The sequence below is a fragment of the Rousettus aegyptiacus genome, unplaced genomic scaffold (assembly GCF_014176215.1).
Source record: "Rousettus aegyptiacus isolate mRouAeg1 unplaced genomic scaffold, mRouAeg1.p scaffold_m13_p_3, whole genome shotgun sequence".
Taxonomy (NCBI): Eukaryota; Metazoa; Chordata; class Mammalia; order Chiroptera; family Pteropodidae; genus Rousettus; species Rousettus aegyptiacus.
Window position 1 is genome coordinate 117,393,173 of NW_023416306.1, and position 10,377 is coordinate 117,403,549.

At 35.2% G+C, this 10,377-nt stretch overlaps 1 pseudogene; it reads right to left on the bottom strand.

Moving 5' to 3' along the window:
• Window positions 1-253: 253 nt before the first annotated feature.
• On the bottom strand, window positions 254-372 carry LOC118600652 (annotated as a pseudogene).
• Between the last annotated feature and the right edge of the window lie 10,005 nt (window positions 373-10,377).

Sequence of the window (10,377 nt, forward strand, 5' to 3'; positions counted from 1 at the left end):
TAGTACTTTATCCATTCAATCCACCAGTCATCCCCTATGGACAAGCTCAGTACTAGGCTTCCAAAAGGCATTTAACTTTAACATGGTGCATCACTCTATCTCCTTATCCATAAGATAGAGTCTTTTCAGTCTCCGGAAACTGAAAATACAAACTTTTTATTTATTTACTTATTTTTAGACAAGGCAACCCTTGGTTGACTTCACAGATTGCTAGGACCTTGTCAACTTACGATCCCTTATTTTTTATTTTTTATGCCTACAGCACCTAGTCTTCCTAGGTGGTCTCCCATCCAAATACTGACCAGATTCAACCCTGCTTAGCTTTCGAGATCAAATGGGATTGGGCTCGTTCAGGATGGCATGGCCGCAGACAAAAAACATAGGAACTTTTTTAAACTTTGTAACCCCCTTTCATCATGTCTCTGAAACAGAGGCGTAAGTGGACATAAGCATTCTTATTCTTATTCACAAATAAACTAAGGCAGAAAGCAGTGGAATAATTCTAAGTAGCTCATCTCTTGTTAGGATCTCAGAGTCTCTCAAGAATCACATGGTTTGCTCAGTCTGTGCTGAAATTCTAGATGAGACTTGTCTGTGACTCTATTACCCTCCGTCCATCTCCTACAATACTCACCCACCCTATAACTGACTCTCACAACAGTATTCTCAGGTCTAGGCAAACCTGTTCCTATACCAAATACACAGTTACTTGCAAAAGTGTTACTCAAACACTATCAAGAATCTTGCTGTTAGCTAGGGCTCTTCCCTAAGTTTACACCCTGAAGATCAGGATGTGAACCACTAAAGGCTAGATTTCTGTCCTGTAGAACAAGGGTCCCCTGGGCTGTGGACTGGTACCAGTCTATGGTCTGGTACTTGTCTGTGGCCTGTTAGGAACTGGACTGCACAGCAGAAAGTGAGCAGTGAGTGAGAGAGCAAAGCTTCATCTGTATTTACAGCCTCTCCCTAGTCATAACTGCCTCAGCTCCACCTCAGATCATCAGGCATTAGGATCTCATAGGAGCACCTGTACCTAGTTCCAAAAAATTGGGGAACGCTGTTGTTGAAGCTTGCAACAAAGGGTAGAAGGATTGGCAATCCAGATATACAAACAATTTGGTTAATTTCTGTTTATTTGATCCTTTTTCTTTGATCCATGTGAGATGAGTTAAAAGAATTTTTTATCTGGCATCTGTCCTCTGAGGCTTGAGCATTCAAATATACTAGATAGATGATTCGCCACAAAACTTTAGCTCTGTCCATTTGTGAACCCAACAGCAAAGTCAAGTTTTTGAGTAAGTGGTCTGTGCTTCTTGTTAATTTGTAAGTTTTAAGGCAGTTGGGCATCTGTCTCCATTTAATGCTGAAATGTCATAATACATTCTGGTTATGGTTCCAAGCCATAAAAATCAAGGAAAGGGTAAACTATAGGCCACTCTTCTGTTTAAGACAGATATTTGGAAGTTATATTCAACTCAAGAAGTTGAAGTTCAAATTCTTTAGTATTTATGCTTAAAACTGAGGGCAAGAAATAAGAGGCCAGAGTTGTAGTTAAGAGAGAGAGGAGAGGCTCTGCTACTATGTAGTAAGTCGATTTGGGTTTCTAATCTGCATTCTTGGCTTTCTAGATCCTTTCAAAATCAGCTGTCTTAATGCCATTGTTAAGACTTCATGGAGGAGGAAGAGGGGCTTGGAGTGAGGCTAGAATCAGAAGCTGGAAGTTTTCAGTAGTATCACTATATTAGCCCCAATTTTGAGTTTGTTATATACAAAAATTTGATTATATGTTACTGGGTTATTTTAGGTTTGCTAAACCATAGAAAGGGCTCTGGGTGCTTCTAATAAACATTTTTAAAGGATTAATGATGCACTATGTTGAACTACTTTCAAATATCGCACCATAAAACATGTATTTGGTCCTCAGTTTCACTCTCTGTCCATGAAGAATTTGGTCAAGTCAAAAACTGAAGTCTGAGGTAGACAATGAGACATAGGACAAAAAGAGAGAGAGAGAGAGAGAGAGAGAGAGAGAGAGAGAGAGAGAGGCAGGCGGGGGCGAGGGGAGGGAATAAGGAAACATGCCATAGAAAAAAGAGAAAACAAAGCGTTTCTCCACTGATTCTTGATTTTCAGTTCACTCTGTCCTTTCCTGGCTCCTAGATAAGTTTCTCTGTAATCACATTGTATATATTCACTTAAGCTTTAGATTCCAGTTTGATTTGAAAAAGTAAAACCAAAACAATTTCCTTGGTTAGCTTCGGGTTCTAGAAATGATAGCGTAGATGTCATTCCGCTCAAGATTGGATGCTGAGCCCATTACATCCTGAGTGGTGCCTGCAGCAAGTATTCTTTATATGCGTTGGATGTTCCATTAATCTCACTGACTAATGAACAATGTGCATGAGCATTCTGAGCAAACAACCAAATTCTTCCACATGATGCTTAATATTGGTTTAGAAAACATATAGCATGGCTTTGGAGTAAAAATAATTTGACCCTGACATATTTTTATTTTAGTAGAGACAAAGCCTTCACTTTAATGTCTAAAAGGCAGAGGGGTCATGCTTATTATCAATATAATCCTCAGTTTTCCAAATGAATAATTATAGAGATGAGATCGCATCTGAGTAAATACATTAATCTGGTTCCAGGCTCAATTTTTGGCTAGTACAATTTCAATTGTTCGTTGTTCTCTCTTGAATGGATCTCTCTGTGTAATCATAAAAACATTTTCTTAACAATCATAGCCAAATAATTAAAATAGGATATAGTGCCCTTGTGCTATGATACAGAGATGACTCTACAACTTTATATAAAACTTATAAATAACAAGGTAGTTTCTCATCTTATGACATTTAACTCATCTAATCTTTCTGACTCCATAAGGTAAATATTATTACTATTGTCACCATTTTATAGATGAGTAAACTGAAACATAGAGAGGTCAAATGACTTGCCCAAGGCCATCAATAAAGGAAGGAGTAGAGAAGCCAGCTCCATCTACTTAGGTCTCACCCTCTTTCCCTTCTTAGTTTGTTTTCCATGACGTGGCCTTTCAGTGTAATTTCGAATAATCATAATGCTTAGGTGATAAAAATAAGGAAGGAAAAAAGTTAAAATGTCAACTAAGGAAGAAAATAATAAACATTTAACTAAAAGATAGCCACCTAGATGACAGTGTCTATTAGTTTTATGTAAAAATTACATGCACAGTGCCAGAAAGTAAGAAAGGAAAAGAAAAGAGATGAGAACATGTCAAAAGGACATAAATGCTAAAATGAAAGAGCTCCCAATGGCCAAAGCTGAAATGATTTATCATCAGAATAAATAATGATAGCATTATATTATGATCCAAAATATATAATAAATTTCTGAGTGCACAATGATATAAAAAAATACTTGAATACATGAAGAAAGAAAGAAAGAAAGAAAGAAAGAAAGAAAGAAAGAAAGAAAAAAGGAATGACTTCCTTATAGAATAATTTCAATTAGTGATGTAGAAAAAATTAAGGAAAGTGAAAATCACCATTAGAACACCACAGTTATAATTGCTACAGCCAGGACCCTTGACCAATTGAAGGTGAACATCACTGGGTGACGTAATGAAATCCAGATAAGCATGGAATTTAGTTAATAAATTCCATGTTCAATAGTTGTGTTGGTTGTTCAATAGTTGTGACAAATGTTTATATAAGATGTTAGCGATAGGCAAAAATGAGTGAAAAGGTATGTGGGAATCCTATATAGTGTCTGCGAAAGCTTCTGCAAATGTAAAATTATTCTAAGATAAATTTTATGTAAAAAAATAAAAAACAAGTGGCTGAAGGTTTAAGAAGAAACAGGATATTTACATAGCCACCAAATATCTTCCACAAAATATTGTTAATTACGAAGAGGAAAAATAGTAACCTTATGGTGGAGAAACCTGGCAGATACGACCTTAAGCAAATGATCAAGGTTAGTATCACCAGTAGTTAGACATGTCAATGTCATGTATCCCTGATAGCATGTGCTGAGAAGGGCACATGTCCTCTGTGAGAGTTTTCTCAAAAATCTATGATCTCGATCTAATAATGAGAAAACATCAGACAAAGCCAAATTGAGGGGCATTCTACAAAATTCTTAATCAGTACTATTCAAAAGTGTCAAGATCATGAAAGACCAGGAAAGACTGAGGAACTGTCAGAGATTTGAGGACACTAAAGAGATGTGACAACTAAATGCAATGTAGGAGTCTAGATCAGATCCTGGAACAGAAAAAAAGGACATCAGTAGAAAACTGGTGATATCCAAATAAAGTCTGTGTTCTAGTTAATAGCATTGTATCAATGTTAATTTTCTAGCTTTGATAAATATACCATGGCTACATGTTAACATTAGGGGACCCTAGGTGAAGGTTATGTAAGAAACACACACACACACACACACACACACACACACACACACACACACGAAACGTATATAGGAATATAGATTTGTACTATCTTTGCAACTCTTCTTTAAAGCTAGTTTTTCAAAATAAAAATTTGAGTAAAAATTGTATGTAAATGATACACAATTAGTTTTCTTTTGCTTCATCTGGCTAATTTGTGCCTCTGGTTAGTCTTGTTAAGTTTAATACTCTATATGGTAAAACTTAACAAACAGTCCCTATGTACAAAATATTCTTTATAGAAAGACGAATACCATTAGGCCATAAGCACCTTGAGAGTAGAGACCATATCTTATTCATCTCTGTGTCCTTGATGCCTGGCACATTATAAGTACTTTATAAATGCCTATTGAATTGAACCATGCTATATTGATGTATATTTTATATAAACATATTCATACACACAGATACATATGCATAAATAGAGGTGAGGGGGAAGCAAAAGATTACAACCATAAAGACATGTGTTCCTAAAATCGAAGAGCCAAATACAAAAATTAAACATCTCATAAATTAAATGAGCATATTGGATAAGCTCAGATGCCATAAACCCATTAGTCTTTTCCTCTCTGATAAATTTCTGGGCTATTTGACAAAACATGTTTGCCTTGGCCACCTGGTGACAAGATGGCAATAATAGCAGTGTCTTATAGACTCTCCACTTTTCTCCTGTGAGACACCGTACACAAAGTGTTCAGAGTTCCCCATGTAACCACAAAAGAGCATCCTTGATGGCTCCTGTGAGCTGACAGCAGCCATGGAGTCACTGAAAAGGGAAATCATGCAGTGGGAAATAATGGACTGCCTTTTTGCACACCCACTTTGTCTCCAACCCAGCATGAATAAGGGAATAGGGACTAAAAGAGGGAAATGAATACAAGAGTGAGCATTTTGCCCAGTTTTACAGAGTGATAGAAAAGGACAGATGGTAAATGAATCAGATGGGAGCTGTTTTTATCTTTTCTTTTTCTAGATCCTTTTCTTTATGTGTCTGTGAGAGAGAAAGAGAAATACAGAGAAAGGGGGAGACTGGAATTCATTTTTTGAATGTGTAAGAGGCCATATGCAGTCACAGTTACACACAGACACTTAGAGGTGTAGATAGAAATGGAGACAAAACTGCTTGTCTGCCAATTTTTCCAAATAAATATGTTCACAGATTTCATAGCATTAATGAGCTGCAAAATAACCACATATTGAAGCCAGTTGCAGCTGTCTATATCAAGTTTGAGAATATTTAAGAGAATATTAAACTAATAATACAAATTAAAAAGGCCAAGTTCTCAAAAATGTTTAAATAGGAAACCAATTAGCATTTGAATAGGGGAGGACCACATGATTTGGGTGTCAGATGTTAGATTCATGGGTATCCATTATAATCTTGTAATTTCCATATATGATATATATGTTTTGAGAGTTAAAATATAAGAAGAAAAGTTTTAAATTGGTTTATAGGCAACTACAAATGCTTAAAGTTAAGAAGGCTATGCACAAGCCTCAGTTATGATACATGAGTAATGCTCAGAGCTGGTGATATACAATGTCTATAGCACTATTGTGATAGATTTGACACACTCCTCAGCTGAACTAAGAAATATTTATCATGTTGACAATATACCTGTGCAGTGCTGAATTTTAACAGTAATTTAGTAATAAAAATGTTTTTGTTATCGTGAACTAAGAATAATAGACAGCTGATCAAAACAGACAAAAACAATCCTGAACTCTTCTAAGGACACAATAGAGAGCTGCAGGGATAAACTTCCATTCAAGGCTGACTCCAAGACCCATGGTTTTTTTTTCCCACTATACCATGTCCTTTCAAACTGCTATTGCCTTTAAAGTTCTAATTAAACATTATCCCCGAGAAGCTTAGCTGAAAGTCAGCCTTACCACAGAAAATGAAAGTGTCATTTGACACATTAATTTTGAAATTTAGATAGAAATGCGAAGTAACAAAAATAGCCAAGAGCCTTTTAAAGAAGAGTTGGAAATGAGAACTTGTTTTTCTCTTCATAAAGATCCAGTATAAAGCCATAAGAATTAAGTGTGATGTTGGTGAAAGGACAGACAAATAAAATGAATAGAGAGCTCATGTATTGATCAACATATGATGCTTAACAAATGTGGTACAGCAGAGCAATGGAGAAAGAACTGTCTTTTCTATAAACGATGCTAGGATATTTGGACAAGAATCTTGGGGAGTATAAAAGAAACTTAACCTTCAACTCATACCATACACAAAAATCAAGTTGAGGTAGATTGTAGACTTAAATCTGAAAGGCAAAAAAAATAAGTTTCTAGGGAATAATACAGAACATCTTCATGATTTGGATGTAAGGAAAGCATTCTAAAAAAGAACACAAATTAAAGAGTTGATAAATTTGACTATTAAAATTAAGAGCTTTTGTTCAACAAAAGATGTTAAGAGAATGAAAAGACAAACCACAAGAAGGAAAAGAAATTTAGAACATATATAAATGACAAGGGCTTGTATCCAGAGTGTATAAGGATATACTAGAAATCAATTAGAAAAAGATATACAATCCAATTGAAAAATAGGCAAGAGACTCGAAGAGGCATTTTACAAAAAAGCACATCGAATAGCCAATAAACATATAAAAATCGTATAACCTCATAAGTAATCAGGGAAATGCAAACTAAAACTACAGTTGGATAATATTACATATCCACTAGAAGCACTTACATTAAATAAATTGACTGACAATAACAACTGTTGGCAAGAATGTGAAGCACTGGGAACTCTCATGCACTGCTGATGAGAATGTTACAAGCATAATTTGACTTTCTCTATTAAAGTTAAAGACACATATACCCTATGACCTAGAAATTCAACACTCAGGTACCCAACAGAAATGTGTGCACATATATACCAAAGAGACATACATAAATTTTCATGGAAGTATTATTTTAATCTTGCCAAATTGGAAACAACCTACATATGGTATTGACAGGGGAATGGATAAATGTGTAATGTGATATATTCATACAATGGAATGATACATAACAATAAAAGCAGACTATATTTTCATACATCATTGTGGATGAGTCTCACAAATATAATATTGAGTAAAAGAAGCTAGATACAAAAGACTACATAATGTGTTATTCCATTTGTAGAAAGTTTGAACAGAACAAGCAAAACTAAATTACAGTTTTTAAGTACATGCTTAGAAAAGTCAGGAAAATGGCTACCCTTGGAAGAACAAAGAAAATAGTGATTAAAAGAGGTTTGCTGGTAATGTTCTTTTTTTTTTTTAGTTGAATGATGGGTATTTGCTTTATGATAATTCACTGAGCTGTACATTTTTGTATTCTGTACTTTGCTGATTGAAAGTTATACTTCACAACAAATAAAAGGTTTTTTTTTTTTAAAGAACAGAATCTTTTCATACTCATTCCATTTCATAAGGGAAAAATGTAGTGAGTACATATGGGTTATGTTTCGTGCTCCTTTTCTGAAGCCAAGGGGAGAATGGGATATAAAGATATTCATATCCATGATTCCTGTCTTCAAGAAGCTTACAATCTTATGGGGGAAGAGAGCTAATAAAGTATTACAAAGTAGGATTAAATAAGCAATAAATAAAGATACCATTCTGCTATTTGCACTAGTTGGGTTCCTTCAAAATGTTATATTATTTAAAAATTGCATTATAAAAGAGATTGTCTCAATGGGAAGAAATAGAATGGCCATTTTTCTTTAGTAGTTTCAGAATAAAGATGTTTTTGTTATTGTGGCCTAAAAATAATAGATGCGTTGATCAAACCAGACAAAAAAAAAGTCCACATCCTTCCCATGACCCTTTTACTCCACATTTTGGAGTTTTTCCATTTCTGTTACTGTCTTTGGCCCTGAAGTTTTCTAAGCACTGGTGTTCCAAAAGATAATTTTAAAAATCTTATTGAAATTTATTACTCTTGACTTTCGCATAAGTCATGGCCTTTATTTTCCTAGCACTACACATTATTATTATTAACCCAGCCCTTCTTACACACACTGTTATCACTCTTATTGTCCATTGACACAAAAAATGAAATACGCTGCAAAACAAATCCCAGCCCAGTTCACAAACAAGAGGCCAAATGAGCAGCAAGCTATTCATTCAGCCTCATGTTCCTACTACAACGAGCTGTAGCAGTTCTAAATCACTGTCTTGTTATAGAACTTGTAGCCAGTGTAGGCACTGCAATTCATGATCCTTATGTATTCAATTATATCCAGTTTGCAATATGGAAATCCATTGTAGATGAAATGCTGCCATTTGTAAAGTTGCTCCAGAAATATAGAGATTGAAATGCTTAATTTCTTCTTGGAGGGAAATTGAAGTTCAGGGAAGGTTTCATAATTAATCCGAGTTTTGAGTAAAGAGTATAGAAAGGTGTAGAAGACAGCAGGCACCTCCAAGTCAGGACACAGTGGGAACAAAAGCCACAAAAGTCCAGAAAATGGAAATTAAACTCTCATAGTTGAAACAGGGCTTTTTTGAAAGTCGGTTTTCAAAATTTTTTTATTTTTAAATTTAAATAATGTAAATGAATATCCATCTTATTCTGTAAAACTAGTACATCTTATTCCCTAAGAATAGATGTCATTGCTCCTCAGACCCTTCTCGATGACATTTATTTAGATGATTTTCCTCTTGTTAATCTGCATTCATTTTCTTCCCATTAGACATTGTTTCCCTTTACGAGAAAGAGAGTAATTCACAAAAGGCACTCACAGTCTCTGATAAAAATATATATCCGGGGCAGACCTTTATATGGTTTCGCAGCTTGAACACTGAACTCTAAGCAGAATATCTGGGGCTTGATCCTGGCACATCCTTTAAAGAGCTCCATGAACTGAAACTACACAAGTCACTGAACCTGTTTTGACCTCAACTTTTTTTTTTTTTTTAACCTATAAAGCAAGACGATCTCCAAGATCCCTTCTATTATAATGGTCCTTTCAGATGGTGAACAGTGATTTAATTAGCAGTATAAAGCACTGTGTTTTAGAAGATTTGCCTCAGATGTTCTGCACAAAACAAATTAAAATATTTAATTCCTAAGAAAGAGGCTCTTAGGTAGAGTTCTCTAGATGACGCATAACACGTTTTTAAATGAACAATTCAGTGGCATATATATATTCATAATGTTGTATAACCATCATGGCTATTTATTAATGCGATGCTTTTGTATTTTCCTTTTTTTCTCCTAGTTTCCTCAGAAAATATTATTTTAAATACTGTACATTCTTTCCTTTTCTCAGCTGAATTAAAAGGAAAAGGTCTTTTTCATACCTCCATCATAATGGTTCTCAATTTGGGGGGCATTTTTCTACTTAGGGGGCATTTGGCAATGTCTGGAGACATTTTTGGTCCTCACAACTGAGGGAAGGGGATGCTATTAACATCTAGTCGGTACATGCTAAAAATACTGCTAAACATCCTAAAATGCACAGGACAGTCCCCCACAACAAAGAATTAACCAGCACAAAATTAATGTTGCTTTGAAGAGTCCTTGCTCTGTCAGAATTAATATGGGGCTCCATGCTTTTCACTCTGAGCAATTGGAGAGGCATGGTTACAGCAAGATTGGGAAAGTTCTGAAACCTAATGAAATACAGCAAAGCTCAGGCAGATAAAAAGTAAAAACTAAATAAGGATGAGCTTTGAACATTACCTTTCCTCCTAGTTATCCTCTCACTGTCCTGCTCTCTAATTCTGTGGTAGTGGTCATTTTATAACCTTTCCTAGTACAAGGTTTATCAATGGTATGAATATAATATTTAAAAGGCTGGCTCAAAATACAAGAGACCTAATCTGAGAAAGGCAGTATTTAATTCTTCCTTTGGGATGACTTTGTAAGAGGCAATCTCTCCTTGAAATTTGGCTTCTATTGCACCTCCATTATTCCCATCTTACCCCCGATTTACTAGT